The sequence below is a fragment of the Hemiscyllium ocellatum genome, chromosome 21 (genome assembly GCF_020745735.1).
Source record: "Hemiscyllium ocellatum isolate sHemOce1 chromosome 21, sHemOce1.pat.X.cur, whole genome shotgun sequence".
In the NCBI taxonomy this organism is placed as follows: Eukaryota; Metazoa; Chordata; class Chondrichthyes; order Orectolobiformes; family Hemiscylliidae; genus Hemiscyllium; species Hemiscyllium ocellatum.
In genome coordinates, this window is record NC_083421.1 from 50598583 (window position 1) to 50619840 (window position 21258).

General features: G+C 40.5%; 1 protein-coding gene across 1 annotated transcript in view; it reads right to left on the reverse strand.

Annotated features, from left to right (window-relative positions):
* Nucleotides 1–21258, reverse strand: part of dab2ipb (DAB2 interacting protein b) — a 358016-nt gene that overhangs the window by 251247 nt on the left and 85511 nt on the right. The window lies entirely within an intron of this gene.

Sequence of the window (21258 nt, forward strand, 5' to 3'; positions counted from 1 at the left end):
TAACATGAAAACAAAAGTATACCCATCATGTAGAGAACTAAAAACAAACTTTGGACAGATATAATTGGGAGAATGGAAAGACTGGAAATTATAATTGTCATTGTGCATGTCTATCAAGAAAGTTCACCGAATAATCGTTACTGACCAAAAAGGGAATCCTAAAGGAAATCAATGTCAGAAAAGTGTGAATAGATTCAAAAACATTAATTGACAACATAACTCTGTCTGGCACACTCTGATTATCATTTTGTCTCAATTTACAAACTCCGTGCTTTTATCAAATTCTTTTTGGCACATTCAGTTTGGAGTTAGTTAACAGAGAAATGTAATAAAGCAAATGACTCTGAAAAATCTGCATATACCCACGAGGTGGACCTTCTTAAAAATATATGTCTATGACACTTTCTTGATATACACTTCTTTTTGTTTTCAATGCAGAAAGATGATTCGTTCCAGTGAACCAAATAATAAAACTGAAACATAGAAGTTAACCACTGGAACAATACAGAAATCAGTATGTGTGTTAATTACAGTATTTAGATCTACTCACATTTGCTGACTAATAAAGAAATGTACAAGAATTAACCTTTGCAAAATTGGAAATGCAAACAAGTTTAATTACAGATTAATTAAAGAAGAACTGGTGAACCTGACAGTGTCGTAGATTAGCTTAAATTTCAATGATATAACCATGAACATACATTTCTGCAGAACAGATAATGCTTTTAGAATTTTGAGTTGCTATAGATTTAGAAAAGCATGTGTCTATCTCATGCATGCATGCATGAATTCGATAAAAGCAGCGACTGGGATATGTAACCAGCAGAGTGGGTAATCTGTTCTGCAATGTAACACAAGCATTTTGTAGGAGAGGCGTGGTTCAAAGTTTCTTCTGGTGCAGTCAGGTTAAGTTAAAGGTTTGTACCATCGTTCACCACTCCAAAACAAGTTGGACCACTGGACCATGCATTGATTTATCCAAGACTGCTAATGCATCCCTCTTGGCAGCCATTAAGAAATATCAATGAATGGGTGCTAGCTGAATGCCATCTCTCTGTTGTCTAGGTGGGGACTTGGTGTTTGTGAAACGTTCACAGAATAAAACATGGGCAATACGTTCTAAAAATACTGGTATGCTCCAATTTATTCTATATCCATTGGTAAACTTCATAACAATCTCATGAAAGTACCTCCTAACCAACATGTTGGAAGCTTGACATCACTGTCATTTAATTATGATTGAAATATTGTGAATAATTTTGTAAAAAAACAAAAATCACTCATACACAGCAAGACCTCTCACGCAGCAATGACACAAATTCAACTATCTCAGTAGGGACAATCTTTGCGGCATCACTAAATTCCAGTCAGATCAGGATGATTGCAGTCAAGGAGTTCATTAATATGTCGAATTACCTTCCTGCTGCCAGCAGCCAGAGTCATATAACTCAACACAACCTTATCAAGGGCAACTAGAGATTGGCATTAAAAGCTGGCCTGCCAGCGACACCAAGTTCCATGAATGAATAAAAGAAAAGCCTGGACTGGAACAAGTTTTCCCATTGGGTGTTGTCCAGTCAGAGTACTCTTGTCTGATTCTTGTGCACTGTTGGATTCCACTCCATTGAGCCCAGAGAGTATGGTCAGTCAGTGTTTTCACAAATTATTAAAAGTATATGAACAAATTCTAAAGCCACTGCACAACAAATAGAAATGTTTGTAATGCTGTTTCTGATAGAGCTGTAGTTAAGTTGGTAATATTAAAATAAGTTACTTAATAAAAAAAAGGCCACTCTGAACAGTCTCTAAAATAAATTAGCTCACATGATTGCTAATCCAACTACAGCATTCACAGAACTCTGCTTATACCAGAAGGCACACTAGATATCAGAATTTCAGTTGTGCTAATAAATCTTGCAAGTACATAGGGAGTCTAAACAAATTACCTGAAGAATAGGCCATCTACATTATGGGCGCACTGTTATGTGCTCAACTATTCTGGTTTTAATTCAAGATATATTCACGTAGTTGAAACCAAGTAATATAAGTGCATAAGTAATCACTTCAAATTTTGACTAGACTTGTGTTAATCAATAGATCCCAAAAGAATAATGTGTCATGCAATTAATTATTAAATGCAAGAGTGAAATTGTTTGCTATTTAAGATGAAGTGAATTTGACTGGAAAATAAAAGAAGCCACACAAATGTGTTACAATCACAAAATATTTACAACTGACAAAGTTACTTCAGAATTAAGTTTTGAAATCATAAAACTGGTTGTATAATTCAAACATATTTTAATTGAAATAATAATAATTGAATAATTTTACTGATAATAATGTTTTAATGGCCAAGCTTTCTTTTATGAATGAATAAGTCTGTGGGATCCAGAATACAATTTGATGCTATAGTATCAAGGTGTTTTCTGCATGGGATGTTTTACATACCTTTTTTTGTAAACTTTTTTTAAACTTCATGAGAAATGGATGTCCCTGACAAGGGCAGCATTTGTTGTCCAACTTTAATTGTACTTGAATTAAGTGGCTTGCTAGATCAATTCAGAAGGTGATTAAGAGACAACTGCAATGCTGAGGATCTTGAGCCTCACGTAAGCTAAGCCAGATTTCTTCTTCTAAATGATGTTAATGAGCCAGACATGTTTTTTTTTAAACAACAATTGACGATAGTTGTCATGGTCATCACTACTGGCACTGGTTTAAAATTCAATGAATAAACTGCAATTAAAATTCCGTGAGCTACAATGGAGGAATTTGACCCAATAACCCCAGAGCAGTAAACAAACTTAGCTTCTGAATGACCAGTTCAGTGAAATTACCATTACATCACAATTAGAGCCCAAATCATAATTATTGTAATGTGGTAACATTTGACTGAATGCAATGCTTTGTATTGACAATTTCAGTTTAAAATTATGCAGCTGTGATTAGTCTTCGTATGGGAGCAATATTCTTCCCTTATTTCAGTGTTCTTGTTTGTAGGATGTTGTATTCCGAAGTTTATAGTTTTGGGTCCCAATATTAATTTTAAAAATTACTGTATTTTCTTAAATTCAGAAATGAATATCAGAAAACAATAATTCCTTCTAAATATGTGCTTTACAATGTGCAATGCAAATGATAATTACATCTGCAAGTAGCTTTCCTATCGCAAGCATTTTACAGATACCAACTCAGCTGGGAAGAAGCCATTTTCAGAGATATTGTGGCTGCAAATGAATAGAAAAGAATGGTAGGAAGCATAAGCCATTTTCCTTAGCCGGATAGGAAAGACAGGCATGTGAATACTATGGTGGGCAATGGCCATGGTTGGAAACTGTTAGTTGTGACCAAAATTAAGACTATTTCAGCGCACTGGACGTTCTGTGGAAATCTGGCTGATAGGTACAAACACAGAGTTGGTCAAAAGATTAGCATAGATTCAGAACAAGTCAACACATTCCAAGACTTTGGAGAGGAATAAAGCTTGGAGATTGATGGTACTGGGCAAGGATTGTAGTGATTGCAACAAGTCAGACAGGTGGACCTCATGAATTCCTTAACTGGACCAGATTAACAACCCTAATCAGCCCCTGTCTGACAGATAAGAGTGTCAGATATCCTATCACACTGAGAGCTGGTGACTTGGTGACACAATACTGAATTCTGTGGAAAGATTTAAGTGGTGACAAGAATAAAGCATGTTCATGAAGACATTCACTCATAATAGTCATCTTTGAGATGAGGTAAGCATTTCTGGCATTATGCCATTATTTGGGAAATTTGACTTGCTAAACCATTAGATTACTTACAGTGTGGAAACAGACCCTTCGGCCCAACAAGTCCACACCGACCCGCCGAAGCGCAACCCACCCATACTCCTACATTCACCCTTACCTAACACTACGGGCAATTTAGCATAGCCAATTCACCTGACTGTGGGAGGAAACCGGAGCACCCGGAGGGAACACACGCAGACATGGGGAGAACGTGCAAACTCCACACAGTCAGTCGCCTGAGGTGGGAATTGAACCCCGGTCTCTGGCGCTGTGAGGCAGCAGTGCTAACCACTGTGCCACCCACTTTAAATCAAACCATGAAGACTGGGTCTAGAATGTGGAAAGAATGCAGCATTGTTTCCACCAAAGACACTGGGCAGATGAAGAGCTTATGGACCCAGAGCTTTGACAGTTATTTGGAGCACCAGACACTAAAATCTTTGAAGAGTTGACAGATTTAGTTAAGGAATATAACAAAACAAAAACGGTGGACTGAGAGTAATGTGGATCTTGCAGCTGCTCCTGATTTGTGGGCTCTCTTGTAGATTTCTTGTGGTTATTATATATCAGAAACATAAATAATTTTATTTTGAAATCAATTTTGGAATTTTTATAGTCCACAAAGAATACACCATGCAAAGGAGAGATTTCCTTTTTCCCTAAATGTTGGCATGTTGAGTGTCAATCTGGAGGGGATTAATGCAAAAACATTAAGGAGAGAATGTATTACATTACAAAGGAGAGTACTTTATTCAAAAGGAGTTTGTGTGGGAGACATGATTTGGAGATGCCGGTGTTGGACTGGGGTGTACAAAGTTAAATCAGTGACATTAAGCCTAAAACAAAGAAATTCTCAATAGCACTTTATATATAAAATTAAATTGCCCTTCCTTACCCACAGATTTTCATCCTAATCATGCAAAAGATAAAAAAAACCTTTTTAAAAAAAAATCAAACACTTAACTGAAACAGTGCAATAAAATGCCTCGTCCTCAAGTCCTTCAATTGTCAGCTTTCAATCTCCGGATAAAAAAAAATCTCTCCAGAGCCATCCACGTACAGTCCTTTCCATAAGCTCCATACGTCAAACAATCTTTCCTTCACATACATTTTTTCATGTAAATTTTTTTAAGTGTTAAGTTTCAATCATTTCTTTTAAAAATCCTTCTCCAGATCGAAATTCAACAAATACCTGGAGGCCTCTCCCACACAAAGGTAAAAATCACACAACACCAGGTTATAGTCCAACAGGTTTAATTGAAAGCTCACTAGCTTTCGGAGTGACGCTCCTTCATCAGGTGACTGTGGAGGGCTCGATCGTAACACAGAATTTATAGCAAAAATTTGCAGTGTGATGGAACTGAAATTATACATTGAAAAATCGATTGTTAAGCCTTTCATCTGTTAGAATACAGTGATGGTTTCACTCCTTTCACGTGTAAATCACAAAACCCTTTTTGTTTGAAGTTGCATTCTCGGGTTAGCTGTTAACAATAGTGATAGCTTGGCAATATGTTGAAGGTGTTAGCCCCCTGTGTTCTCGATCTATGACCTGATGTTTAGATTGTTATCTCACTTTTTGGAGTAGAATCAGAGTTACATAACTTCATGCAGTTTTTGCGCTCAGAGTTCTACATGAATGTATGCAGTTTTTGAGCAAAGTGCAATGTAACCCTGCAAGTACAAATTCACCCCACAAAATATATGTGTTCATGTGGGTCTTTGTCTGTCTGTGTGTGTATGTCTGGCTGGGGTGGGGGTTGTGAGTGTGAGAAAGTGTGTGTGCACCCCCTCACAGACTTAAGATACTCTGCACTCACCACACACTCTCTCACAACCCCCACCCCACACACAGACACACACACAGACACACACACAGACACACACACAGACACATTCCCCTCAAACAGATATTCCATTCGGGTACTATTGAAGGTGATAGTCTCTCAGAGGACAATATTAATGGTCGACAGACCCTGACACTAAGAATGAATCCTATGTTAAGTGGAGTTTATAAAGATTTTAAAAAATAATTGTTATAGGGGACTCTCCTGTCAGGGGTACAGAAAGGAGATTCTGTGGCAGTGAACATGAATCTAGGATAGTATGTTTCCTTCCTGGTGCCAGGGTCCTGAGCGTCTCAACACGTTTGAAGCATACTGTCAAAGGGGAGAGTGAGAAGACAGGTGTTTTGTACATATCGGTAGGAATTACATAGTTAGGGAAAGGTTTGAGACTTTGCAGAGTGAATGTAAGAAGTTAGGTAGAAGGTTAAAAAACAGAACCTCAAAAGTAGTAATCGCTGGTTTATTCCTGGTGCCACGTTCTAATGAGAGAAGCAATAAAAAGATAAAAGAGAAGACACATCATTAGTTGAAGAGGTGGTGCAACGTGCAAGGATTCAGATTCTTGGATCTCTTCTGGGGTAGCAAAGATATGTCCAAAAGGAATGGGTTTCACCGGAACTAAAAATCCTGGCAGGGAGATTTTTAGTTCCATTTTGGAAGCTTGTAAACTATTAAAGGGGATGACTTTCCTAAGTAGCAGTGAAAATAGATGGGTGACGATGGTTCTGAATCAGAAAAAAAAACAAGTTAATTTTTAAAAAATCAGACAAAAGCAAGTGAGATAACAAGGTAAATCTGAAGAATTAAATGCATTTATTTCAATGCAAGGGGTCTTACAAGTAAGGTTGATGAACTCAGGGCATGTATTGGAACATGGGACTGGAATGTCATTGCTATTAAAGAAACTTGGCTGAGGGAAAGACAGGACTGGTAGTTCAATGTTCTGGGTTTTAATGCTACAGGAAGAATGGCAAGGGAGAGAATAGAGGAGGAGAAGAGGTATTTTTGATTAATGACATTACTACTGTAATTAGAGAGGATATTTCTGAGGGATCGTTCAGTGAAAATATATGGGTTGAAGTTAGAAATAAGCAAGGGATAACCATCTTGATGCGATTGCACTATAGACCCCAATAGTCAAAGGAAAATTGATAAGCAAATATACAGAGAGATCTCAGATATATGTAAGAATAATAGGGTTGAAATAGCAGGGGATTTTATTTTTCCTAACATTAACACTAGACCAGTCCCAGTCAAAGGTTTGGATGGCTAGGAATTTGTTGTGTTCAAGAAAATTTTATCAATACATAATTGTTCCAAGTAAAGGAGGAGGAAAATACGAGCTTCTCTTGGGAAATAATGCAGGCCCGATTAGGGAACAACGGATGAATGAAAGACACTGAGGTTCTTGTCAAGAATTAAAAAGAAACCTATATTAGTCATAAACAACTAGGAATAAATGAGTAAAGAATGTCAGGGAATTCTTAAGAAGGAAATCAGGAAGATAAAGAGGAGATATGAAATGGCCTTGGCAGATAAAGTTAAGGATAATCCAAAGAGATTCTACGAGTACATTAAGAGCAAAAGACCAACTAGAGACAAAATAAGGCCCCTTAAGGATCAACAAGGTCAGACAGTGAAGAAGGTTATTTAAGATTACAATGAGATCTTGATCAATTGGGGAGTGGCAGATGGAGCTTAATTTGGATAAACATAAGGTATTGCATTTTTGTAAAAGAAACAAGGTCAGGCCATACAATTAATGGTAGGGCCCTGGGTACTGTTGTTGAGCAGAGACCTAGGGATTCAGATACATAATTCTTTGAATTATTCACTAATTCTTCCACTTCATTATTCTAAACTTCCTAGTTCCTGGACATCCACTCAAAGTGGCTGGAGGCGCATAGAGTTCATTCATCAAACACAGATGATGATGGAAAGACTGTGCACATCTTTTGCTGTACACCGATTCCCAGAGGTGTTGGTCACAGATTACTGGCCATGTTTACCAGCTGTTAAATTTGAGTACTCCTTAAAGTTGAATGGCATTCAACATGTAAAGACAGCTCCATACAATCCATCATCCAATGGTCTGGCATAACCAGCAATGCAAACTTTGAAGGCAGGTTTAAAGAAATGGCCTACAGCTTTACTTCATACCAAATGTCTCGTCTCCTATATAACTATAGGACCAACCCTCATGTAACTACAGGGACAGTTCCAGCATATTTACTAATGGGAAGAAGATTCCACACTAGGTTAAATCTGATCTTCCCAGATCTAGGTGGAAATGTGAAACAGCAGCAGGAACCCAATGCCAGACACAAGTCTCCACTAGGTGAGAGAGACAGTTTACTTCAGGGGACAAACTCTGCTGTCAGAACTATGGGAATGGCCCTGCATGGGTGAGAGGCATGGTCAATGCAAGGTGAGGTCCAGTTCAGGTAGGTGTGACAGTCCTGATTAAGCACATGGATCATACAAAAGCTGCAAACTCTCAAACAGGGCAGGTGCAAAATGTGCCTGACTTGTCAGAACAGTCAGAAATGCTGTCTGAACCCATGAGTTCTCCCTTTCCACCAAGCGTTGAACAGGCGTCAGATTCTGAGATGGACACGGCAGATATTGATCCCTTGATATCTTTGCTGCCTGAAGAAGACAATGAATTTCTTCCAAGGTGCACCAGGCCCAAGATATGCATTACACACCGTATCCGAGGCAGAATTGGAGGAACCTGACTTGAATGTTTCAGCAACCAGGAAGACCTACTGGCCTGTATCCTTGGACTCAGAAGGGGTACTGATCATAATGAGATTAGCCAAGTGGACCTCGGAATAAATTCCCTGATTGGGGCTGTTAATCTGGTCTAATCAGAAATCCTAGCTGAGGGATAAGAACAGAAATGTCACAAATGACACACAGAGCTTCCTCTGAGGGAGCTGGTTCAGTGTGCAGACTTTCCACATGTAAATAAAGGGTGACTTGCTGATGGGATACTGAGCTCTGTGGAGTTATTTAAAGGACAATTGAAACAGAAGCTGTTTTTTCTGTAATAAAGGTGATGACAACAATAGCTTTTAAAAGGAGGGAAATGGTATCTGGGGAGAAGGAGCCATCTACAATTTCATTTCACAAAAACCAGGAGAGGAGGAGGTGCTCGTCAGCAGTTTAATGGGAACGGGATTAGGAGAGCAGAAGTTGGGTCTCATGTATCACATGAGCATAGGTAGAGAATGATGGTGAATAGAAGAGTTTGAGTTAATGTCCAAGTTACAGAGGAGTGCAGCTTAAGCTCAGGAGATAGTTATAGAAAGAGATAAAATAGCAGAAATTGGCCATTCAGCCGTTTGTCTGTTCTGTCTTTTAATATGGTCATATGATCACAGCTGATCATCCAACTCAGTACTCTATTTCTGCCTTCTCCCCATACTATTTAATCCCTTTAGAACTAAGAATTATATCTAACTCCTTCTTGGAGATATTCAATGTTTTGATCTCATTCACTTTCTATTGCTGAGAATTTCATAGGCTGACTACGTGCTGGGTGAAGAAATTTCTCTTCATCTCAGTCCTAAATGGCCTATCCTGTATCCTTAAACTGTGACCCCAAGCTTTGGACCCTCTGGTCATTGGAAACATCCTTCCTGTATACACATCTCTTCATCTTCCAAGTTTATTGGCTTCTAATGAGAGCACCCCCACCTCATTATTCTAAACTCGAAACAATATAGTACTAACTGATCAAGTCTCTCTCCACATCAGTCACATCATTCCAGGAATCAGTCTGGCAAATCTTTGTTGCACTTCCTGAAGAGTCAGAACCTTCCTCCTCAGATGAGACCAAACTGTACACAATACTCCAAGTGTGGTCTTACCAAGGCCCTTTACAACTGCAGCAAATTATCCTTGCTCCTGTACTCAAATCTTCCTGCAATGAAGGCCAACATAACATTTTCCTTCAGCACCCTGCTGTTCCATTATTATTGAGGGTCAAAATAGTGGAAATCACGCCACCCTCTCCCAACAAAACAGCACCATGGGTGACCCACAGCACATGGACAATAGCAGTTCAAGGAGGCAGCTCACCATCATCTTCTCAAGGGCAAATTGGGATAAGCAATACATACTAGCCAGCCATTGACACCGACTCCCATGAATGAATAAAAAAAAAGTTTACTTTCAGCGACAATGTAGACTCGAAGGTCTTCTTGCACGCCCTCCTTTCCCAATTCATTGCCATTCAGACAATAACCTACCTTCCTGTTTTTGCTACCTAAATGAATGACCTTACATGTATCCACATTGTGCTACATCTGCAACATATTTGACTAGAGTAGGAGAGAATGAGCGATTTTAAAGTAAGTGAGTGCATCAAAAGCAAAAATGAGAAGATGATGGAGCAGATGGACAGGCGCAGAAGTATAGTGTCCCTAGAGCTAATCGTTTGATAGGTGGGAATATTTTCTTTTTATAAGAGTTAAAAATGGCCATTATTTGCAACTTCATGGTAGCTTTGTAAAGTCAGTAAAATTCCAGTGTATTGTTGGTGTTTTTTCTCTTCATCGGATAGATTGTACAGAACAAAACGCAAACCTTTGTGTATGCAGTTATAGATAATATTGTATGAATAAAGTACATGTTCATTCTTTAAAAAAAAAAGTTTGACATAAAACTTTTCATTTACCATTGCTAGACTTTGGAGGCTTCAATCCCTTATTCTGTTTACTTTTCATTGCTTCCAAGCTCATTTATCGGTTGCGATGCCACAAGACTATGAGAACCACTGCAAATTCCGACACTGGCTTCAAACTTGGCAATATTCCCTCTTCTATTCCGTCACACAATTCAAACTGAGATTAAGACTGAGATTACCATGAAGGAGTCTTTTCTCAAACTTTCCCTTAGCCTGAGGTGTGGTGACCCTCAAATTAAACCACTGGTTGTCACTCACTAATGAGAGAACAGCCTGTGACAGTAGGACTATGGTGACTTTACTTTTATTTCAATAGCTTACACAGATGATTTCAGAACTGAGAAGTTACAAACAGGCTTGGTGTTCTTTCACTTGTAAAGATAAGGCTGAAGGGTTATCCATCAAACATAACAGATCTTTCAAATTACAAAAGATTTTGCTGGAGAATAAAGTGTTTCCACTTATGGAGTAGATGATGTACAAGCTGGCCAACCAAGTAATGTGGCGGCTTTATTTAACATATTCCCCTTGAGTTATTCAGATAACAATAATTGCATAAATTGGCAGCTTCACGCATAAACAGAGCATTCAGCCCCACTGATCTATGTTCTAGATGAGCCTCCTCCCACCCATCTTTTTCTAAACTTATCAGAATTTTCATATATTCCTTTCTCTCTATTGTTTATATCCAGATGCCCATTTAAAACACATTTATGCTGTTGGCCTCCATTAACCATAGGATACCAAGTTACACATTTCTATCACTCTCTGGGTAAAGGTATTATCAAATCTAGTCAAAATCTGAAAAGGTCTCAAAAGGAAAGAGCTCAGCCTGTCCACCTTTCCTGATAAATATATCCTCTCCCTTCTGGTATCAATTTTGTCAATTGAGTTTGCCTCATCTTCATTATTTCTAATTCTTTTCAATAATATGGAAATCAGAAGTCAGCACAGTACTCACATTGCAATCCAACAAGATTTTCATTTCTTTCAATTCTCTAGAAGTGACCTCCTATGCACAGCTTGCTTTTCTTTTCAGCCTTATTAACCTTCGTTTCTATTTTTAGTATTTGCGAGTCTATGTCTCTAAATTCCTTTGCTCATTGTTCCCGTTTAGATTAATCATCCAAGCAGATATGAGTTCTTTAACCTTCCTACCAAATTTTACACCTTACAATTGCTATCAAAATGGATTTGTCAACGATATCTGCAAATGTGTTGCTGGTCAAAGCACAGCAGGTTAGGCAGCATCTCAGGAATAGAGAATTCGACATTTCGAGCATAAGCCCTTCATCAGGAATAGGACATTCGTGATGAAGGGCTTATGCTCGAAACGTCGAATTCTCTATTCCTGAGATGCTGCCTAACCTGCTGTGCTTTGACCAGCAACACATTTGCAGCTGTGATCTCCAGCATCTGCAGACCTCATTTTTTACTTTGTCAACGATATGCCCATTCTGCAAATTTATTGCTAGTGTCCTTTATCACAATATCAGATTTAAATTTAAATATAACAGCAATTAATGTTTTGGGTTACTTCAAACTCTAGATAAGTCTTGTATGGATAAAGCAGGTCATAGAGTCATAGAGATATACAGCACGGAAACAGACCCTTCGGTCCAACCTGTCCATGCCAACCAGATATCCCAACCCAATCTAGTCCCACCTGCCAGCATCCGACCCATATCCCTCCAAACCCTTCCTATTCATATACCCATCCAAATGCCTTTTAAATGTTGCAATTGTACTAGCTTCCCCCAATTCCTCTGCCAGCTCATTCCATACACGTACCACGCTCTGCATGAATGGTCTATGCATATATCTTTTGTAGATATCATGGCTACAGCAGTCAGGTCGATTGGTTTGTGTAGGAGAAAGTGGGGACTGCAGATGCTGGAGATCAGAGCTGAAAAATATGTTGCTGGAAAAGCGCAGCAGGTCAGGCAGCATCCAAGAAGTAGAATCGATGTTTCGGACATAAGCCCTTCTTCAGGAATGAGGAAAGTGTGTCAGGCAGGCTAAGATAAAAGATAGGGAGGAGGGACTTGGGGGGACGGGCGTTGGGAATGCAATGGGTGGAAGGAGGTTAAGGTGAGGATGACAGGCCAGAGAGGGGGTGGGGGCGGAGAGGTCAGGAAGAAGATTGCAGGTCAAGAAGGCGGTGCTGAGTCCGAGGATTGGGACTGAGATAAGGTGGGGTAGGGGAAATGAGGAAGCTGTAGAAATCTGCATTCATCCCTTGTAGTTGGAGGGTCCCTAGGCGGAAGATGAGGCGCTCTTCCTCCAGGCATCGTGTTTCCATGGTCTGGCGATGGAGGAGGCCAAGGACCTGCGTGTCCTTGGTGGAGTGGGAGGGGGAGTTAGTGTTCAGCCACAGGCCGGTTGGGTTGGGTGGTGCGGGTGTCCCAGAGGTGTTCTCTGATACCTTCCGCAAGTAGGCGGCCTGTCTCCCCAATGTAGAGGAGGCAGACCGCCTACTTGCGGAACGTTTGCCTCCCCCAAGTCCCTCCTCCCTATCTTTTATCTTAGCCTGCTTGGCACACCCTCCTCATTCCTGAAGAAGGGCTTATGCCCGAAACATCGATTCTCCTGCTCCTTGGATGCTGCTGGACCTGCTGCACTTTTCCAGCAACACATTTTTCAGCTCTGATTGGTTCGTGTATCAGTTTTTCAATAACTGTAGAGTATTAATAATTACTGGCTGCAGTTACCTTGCTAACTATTCCATAAAGGAAGCTGGAAGAACACACAAAGCCAGGCAGCATCACGAGGTGAAGAAGTCAACATTTCAGTTGTAACCCTTCTTCAGGGCTGGAGGTGGGTGTAAGGGGAGCTGCAGATGAAGGGACTTGGTGGTGAGGTGGGAACAGGTGAACATGGTACAGGGTATGACCTGGATGATTGATGGGAGGAATGAATCCGGTTGGTGGCTAAGAGGAATGGAAGGGAGGGGGGGGGCTGGGAAGGGAAGGGAGATGGGAAATTAGGCTATTCGAAATTGGAGAAGTTCAATGTTGAGTGCTCTGGGCTATCAGCTACCCGGTCGAAGATGAGGTTTTCTTCCTCCAACTTGTGGTTTGATTCGTTGTGGCAAAGGAGACGACCAAGGATGGTCACGTCGGAAAGGGAGTGGGAAGGGGAATTAAAACGAATGATGACTGGGAGGTCCGGTCGGCCCCTGTGGGCCTGGCTGAGATGCTCAGCAAAATATTCCCTTAGTTTAGGTTTGGTCTCCCCTGTGTAGAGAAGACCACATTGGGAGCATCGGATACAGTAAACTAGGTTGGAGGAGAGGCTTGGAAGGGCTGTTTGGGACCTTGGATGGAGATGAGGTGGGTGGTGTACCAGCAGGTTTTGCATATTTTCCAGTTGCAGGGGAAGGTAACTGGGGGTCGGGGGCAGGGTTTAGTGGGGAGAGTGGCACGAACCAAGGTTTGGCGAAGGGAACGATCATAATGCTGCCCGACCTTTTGTATTCTTCCAGCCTCCTGCTTGTCTACCTTGGATTCCAGCATCTGCAGCCTTTTTTTTTGTCTCCAAGTACTCCATAAATCCATCCATGCCTCAACACCACAGGTTGAGCCAGAAGCAATGTCATTCAGCGAATCTATTAGTATTTTCTCATGTACACATATTTATTACCAATGAATGAGTCCTTTTTATTACAGTAAGTGCTAAAGAGAGACTGGGAAAAATACCTTCAACAGACAATCTCCTTGCCATCAATATTATAGATCAGATACTATCTAACAAGATAATCTCGTTGACATTGATACACTGTTTCACTGTGTTATTAGTGACAAAGGAGTTGTTTGTAAGATATAACTAAACAAAACACTTTATAGAGCTACCTTCTTCCCAAGGCGAATGCATGTGGCAGTAAACCAAGTTATTTAAACAGGGTGTGTTGATATGATTATACATTTATTTTAACTATTCAATCTGGTGCTGTGAACTAAAGAGATTGCAAGCATCTGATCTGGATACAAATGATAGCATAACGTTGGAATGGCCATTTATTTTTCAGCTTTAATGAAGGTTACTTTATACCGGCTTGTGATTTAAGGGTCTGTGTGATCATCAATGTGCATCACGAAGAGAAATTTCATTTTAGGAGTACTTCAAAAGACAATAAACACTTAAAAGATTTGAGCTCAACTCAGCAAGCCTATTCTGATATCAATAATCATTTTAATGATACTGTTAAAAAAATCTTGTCTCTATTTTACAGAAACCAACATGTAGTGAGGAATGCATTAAAATTTACATGAATCCAAAATGATAGGTGAACACTGGAAATACTCAGCAAGCCTGCCAACATTTGTGAAACAGTTTCTCTCTTGCTTGATCTGCTGTTTCCATTTCAGATTTCCAGCTTCTGAAGTTTTCCATAGATCCTACTGGTCTTCAATACAAAAAATTTGCCAATTACACATACATTGAGATATTCTATATATCTGGCATGCACATTCATTCACAATCTAAATACACTGCCAGAAGAGTCAAATGTACAAAATTAAAACTCTTCTGATGTCCATGAAAACAGACACCAAAATTGGAGGTGTAGTGGACATGGAAGAAGGTTACCTCCGATTACAATGGGATCTTGATCAGATGGGCCAATGGGCTGAGGAGTAGTGGATGGAGTTTAATTTAGATAAATGCCAGGTGCTGCATTTTGGAAAGGCAAATTAGAGCAGGACATATATACCCAATAGTAAGGTCCTAGGGAGTGTTGCTGAACAAAGAACCTTGGATTGCAGGTTCATAGTTACTTGAAAGTGGAGTCGCAGGTAAATAGGATAGTGAAGGCGGCGTTTGGTATGCTTTCCTTTACTGAATAAAATATGGAGTACAGGAGTTGGGAGATCATGTTGCGTCTGTACAGGACATTGGTTAGGCCACTGTTGGAATATTGCTTGCAATTCTGGTCTCCTTCCTATCGGAAGGATGTTGTGAAACTTGAAAAGGTTCAGCAAAGATTTACAAGGATGTTGCCAGGGTTGGAAGATTTGAGCTATTGGGAGAGGCTGAATAGGCTGGGGCTGTTTTCCCTGGTGTGTCAGAGGCTGAAGGGTGACTTTATAGAGGTTTATAAAATCATGAGGGGCATGGATAGGGAAAATAGACAGAGTATTTTCCCCGGGGTGGGAGAGTCCATAACTACAGGGCACAGGTTTAGGGAAAGGGGGGAAAATTTAAAAGGGACCTAAGGGGTAACTTTTTCACGTAGAGGGTGGTGCACATATGAGCTGCCACAGGAAGTAGTGGAGACTGGTACAATTACAACATTTAAAAAGCATCTGGATGTGTATATGAATAGGAAGGGTTTACAGGGATATGGCCAAGTGCTGGCAATTGGGACTAGATGGGTTAGAATATCTGGTCGGCATGGACTAGTTGGACCGAAGGGTGTGTTTCCGTGGTGTACATGTCTATAGACAATAGGTGCAGGAGTAGGCCATTCGGCCCTTCGAACCAGCACCATCATTCATTGTGATCATGGCTGATCATCTGCAATCAGTATCCTGTTCCTGCCTTTTCCCAATAACCCTTGATTCCACTATCTTTAAGAGCTCTATCAATCTCTTTCTTTAAAGTAGTCAGAGATTTGGCTGCCACTGCCTTCTGGGGCACAGCATTCCATATATTCAGCACTCTCTATGTGAAGAAGTTTCTTCTCAACTCTGTTCTAAACTCAAGTGCGTACAAGCACTGTCGCTCCAATCTTTCAACATATGACAGTCCCGCCATTCTGGGAATTGACCTACACTGCACTTCCTCAATAGCCAGAATGTCCTTCCTCAAATTTGGTGACCAAAACTGCACACAGTACTCCAAGTGTGGTCTCACCAGGGCCCTGTACAGCTGCAGAAGGACCTCTTTGCTTCTATAATCAATTCCTCTTGTTACGAAGGCTAGCATGCCATTAGCTTTCTTCACTGCCTTCTGTACCTGCATGCTTGCTTTAATTGACTGATGTATAAGAACACCTAGATCTCATTGTATTTCCCATTTACCTAACTCAACTCCATTTAGGTAGTAATCTGCCTTCCTGTTCTTGCCACCAAAGTGGATAACCATACACTTATCCATATTAAACTGCATCTGCCATGCATCCGTCTACTCACCTAGCCTGTCCAAGTCATCCTGTATTCTCATAACATCTTCCTCATATTTCACCCTACCACCCAGCTTTGTGTCATCAGCAAATTTACTAATATTACTTTTAATACCTTCAGCTATATCATTAATGTATATTGTAAACAGCCGCACCAAACCTTGTGGTACCCCATTGGTCACTGCCTACCATTCCGAAAGGGACTCATTTATCACTACTCTTTGCTTCCTGTCAGCCAGCCAATTTTCAGTCCAAGTCAATATTTTGCTCCCAGTACCACGTGCCCTAATTTTGCTCACTAATCTCCTATGTGTGACTTTATCAAAGGCTTTCTGAAAGTCCAGGTACACTACATTCACTGGCTCTCCCTTGTCCATCTTCATAGTTACATCCTCAAAAAATTCCAGAGGCTTAGTCAAGCACAATTTCCCCTTCATAAATCCATGCTGACTCTGGCCTATCCTGTTACTGCTATCCAAATGAGTTTTAATTTCATCTTTTATAATTGACACCAGCATATTTCTCACCACTGACCTCAGGCTAACCGGTCTATAATTCCCTGTTTTCTTTCTTGAAAAGTGGGACATCATTAGCCACCCTCCAATCCACAGGAACTGATCCTGAATCTACAGAATATTGGAAAATAATTACCAATCCTTCCACGATTTCTAGAGCCGCCTCCTTAAGTACCCTGGGTGCAGACCATCAAGTCCCAGGGACTTATCAGTTTTCAGATTTAACAGTCAAGACTAGAGGTGGTGCTGGAAAAAGCACAGCAGGTAAGCATCCGAGGAGCAGGAAAATCGACATCGACAAGGGATCCTGCCTAAAACATTGATTTTCCTGCTCTTCGGATGTTGCCTGACCTGCTGTGCTTTTCCAGCACTACTCTAATCTTGACTCTAATCTCCAGCATCTGCAGTCGGCACTTTCACCTTCAGACCTAACAGTCTATGCAACACCATTTCCTGCCTAATATAAATACAAGCTGTTCTAAGAATCCATCTCTAAGGCACTCCACAAACTCCCTTTCTTGGAGTCCATACCATTCTGATTCTCCCAGTCTACCTGCATTTTGAAATCCCCCATAACAACTGTAGTAATACCTTTGCAACAGGCCAATTTCAACTCCTTATTCAACTTTCACCCTACATCCAGACTACTGTTTATAAACCTGTAGATAACTCCCATTAGGGTCCTTCTACCCTCAGAATTTCTCAGCTCTATCCATACGGACTCTACATCTCCTGATTCTATGTCCCACCTTACAAGGGACTGAATATTATTCCTCACCAACAGAGCCAACCCACCCCCTCTGCCCATCAGTCTGTCCTTTCAATAGCACGTATAGACTTGAATATTCATTTCCCAGACCCTGTTCACTTGAAGCCATGTCTCAGTTATTCCCACAACATCATACCTGCCTATTTCCAACTGAGCCTCAAGCTCATCCACCTTTATATCTATGCTTCGTGCATTCATACATAATATTTTTAATTTGGTACTCCCCTCTCATCCATCCTATCAATCCCTATTTCACTTGACCCTATTGTACGATCTCTTCTTGAGTTTTTTGCTCTGTTGATTCTGTTGTCTTTCTTAACTTCTCTTATTCTCACTTTCCCTATAACTTCCTTTTTGAATTTCAAGTTTGTTCCCCCCCCCCCCCCCCCCCCGCCTCTACTTAGTTTAAACATACCTAAACTGCCTGGCAGAATGCTGGTCCCTCACCTATTAAGGTGCAACCCGTCCCTCTTGTATAATTTATCCTTACCCGCAAAACATACCCCAGTGATCCAAGAAGTTAAATCCTTGCTTCCTACACCAGTTCCTCAGCCGCACATTCAAATCCATTATCTCCCTGTTCCTGCCCTCTCGAGCCTGAGGAACTGGAAGCAAACTGGAGATAACCATCCTGGAAGTCCTGCTTTTCAGCCTTCTTCCGAGTTCTTTGAAGTCCCGCAGTAGAATGTCCCTCCTCCTCTTCCTGACGTCATTTGTGCCAACATGCACCACCACCTCTGGCTCTTCACCTTTGCCCTTGAGGATTCCCTGCACTCTGTCTGTGACGCCCTGAATCCTGGCATCAGAAAGGCAACACACCATGCTCAAATCCTGCCTGTTGCTGCAGAAACCCCCTTCAGACCCTCTCACTCTATGATTCTATGACTTTTGTTTAAGTATAAAACTGAGTACCTCAATAGAATGTAATTTACTAGCAACAGACTGTTTGTTTGTTTATTAGTTTATTTCCATAAACTAGTTTATTCCCAGTTCTGAAATAGTTGGTTTTGATGGGATTTGCATTTTGAGTTAGTTATGCCATTAAGTTCTAAGATAGCACAAGCAATAAAGGTTTTATGATAGATAACCTTTATTGATAAGTCAATGTCCATCTGATTTGAGACAAAAGCAAAAAATTAATCACTTCTGGTCGAGGTTTACGAAGTTTTTTTTGGGTAAAGTCACATGAAAGTTCTTTTTAGAACACAATTCTTGAAGTATTCTAAGAGATTAAAAGTTGGTTTTGATATCTTGTTCTATTTTATACCCTTACTAGAGTATTATTTCTTCTTTTAAAAAAGAATGTTGGTGCTTATTATGAATGAAAAAAAATTGGCTTTATTTAAGACCTGTATGTTATGGATTTCATGATTAACTTCTATGTTCAATCTCACTAAAGTTAATTTCTGGAACTTAGCAGTCTTATACAATGATTCTTAAAAATGGGCACTTTACAATGGGTCACATTCCAGATGGAAATGTCAGTTTGGAATATAACCCTGTTGTGACTACACCTATGGGCTGATCATTGATTATTTTTTAATGAAAGCAGGATCCTCCCTTTCTGAGAGAAGATTGCACTCGAGGCTCCCTTAGAAATGTACTGCTATACTCCCATTCTAACAGTTCTTTTGCAGCACAGAGTTGGCAGAGGAAAGCAAAGCATGCCACCTTCTCACAGCAGTCAGCTTTTATATTCAGAAATTTAAGGGTCCAAACGGTTACCTTGACAGTTGCGATCAAACCATAAGTTCTTAAGGTAAATGTGATTTTAAACTGGTGGTAATGTAGGGTACCAGAAGAATACTGGGGTAATGGTCAGGTACCAGCTGGGGAGGGTACAGGATGCTGGGATATGATGCCAGATGAAAAGCGAGCAGAGTACCAGGTCAGAATGCCAGCTGGATGGGGTATGAGGTAAGTAGGGTGCCATCTGGGTGGACAGCACATGGATAGGGGTAGGATGTTAGGTAGAATACCATGTGGGCCAGGTGCCAGTTAAGTAGAGTGCCAATGCTAGAATGCCAGATGAATAGGGGGTAGGTTGCCAAATAAGTAGGCTGCAGGTGGTTGGGAGCCAGTTGGATAGGTTTTCAGAGTGCAAGGTGGAAAGGCAAGGGATGCAGTGTTTCAGGTAGATTGGGGTGGCTGCAAGAAATTATGTTGGGTCTGTTGGGGTGGGCTGGGGGTTCAGGTTGGGTCCACGACAGGGAGGGTGGCTGGTGTGAGGTCCTGTTGGTCCCGCAGCAGAGGTTCAGGTCAAAATCAGGGAAGGGATGATGTTGGGAGTAAGACACTTAACTGTGGAGTCAGTTTTATATTTCTAAGGCATTGGGCAACATTTAATAGTCCAACATTTCCTCTAATTGTTTTAATTAATTTCACTGGAACTCTGAAATCTTGACTTAAATAGGGCGTTTTGGAGGGCTCCAGGTGTAATGGAATTGGCCAACAGAAAATACAATTTCCCAGGAAATTAGTTGGAGTACTGTATGTGGTTCTGGTCATTGCACTGCAGAATGGATATGTTTATACTTGGGAAGGTGAAGAGGAGATTCACTATGATGTTGCCTGGGCTTGAGCAATGTAGCTATGAAAAGAAACTAGATAGACTGGGGTTGATTTAATTAAAGTTGAGAAGCCTTAGATAAAATCAGATGGAAGTGTATGAAGTTCTGAGGGCACAGAGTAGACAGAGAGAAGCTTTTACCCTTACCGGAGGGGTCAATAATCATGGGCACAGTTCTAAGGTAAGAAGTGGGAGGTTTACAGGGGAGTTGAGAAATATTTTCACCCAGAGAATTGTGGATATTTGGAACTCAAAGCCTGAAAGGGTAATAAAGGCAGGAATCCTCAAGGCATTTAAGAAAGATTTAGACAAACACTTGAAATGCCATAGCATGCAACACTATGGACCAAGCACTTGAAAATGGGATTAGAATAGATCAATGTTTGATGACTGGCATGAATACAACATGCCAAAGGGCCTCTTTCCATCCTGTAACATCCTATAACTCAGTCACTCTAATTCCTTTGGAGTTTGCTGTGATTGGAATTCCATAGAGTCCCCATGCTTAGCTCCCACCGACACGAGAATAATGACCGTCCAATCAGTGGAAAGTCCGGGCCTATATTTCAATCAGGCAGAGTTCATTTTGGTTTTTTTTTCAATTCTGGGCTTTAATTTGAAGAATAAGACATAACATTTCATGCATAGATATTTCACCACTCTTGGGTCTTTTTTGCATTATAATCCATCACAAGAATTACAATTTGTGTCCAAATTATTTAGAAAATGGATAAATATGAGATTGCACAGGTAAGTCAGAGTGAATCTATTGGCTATTTCATAAATCAAGGTAACAACAGAAATGTGCAGATACATAACATAGCAAATAAATATCTCCTGGCATTTTACATAGAAGAAATGTCAAACAGTAAGACAGCAAGAATTGTGTCTGGTGAGAACAAAGCGTGCAAGTGTTTCATATCCTTGTAGGGAACTTTCACCTGACCCTTGCTGGTCTTGCACTAAGC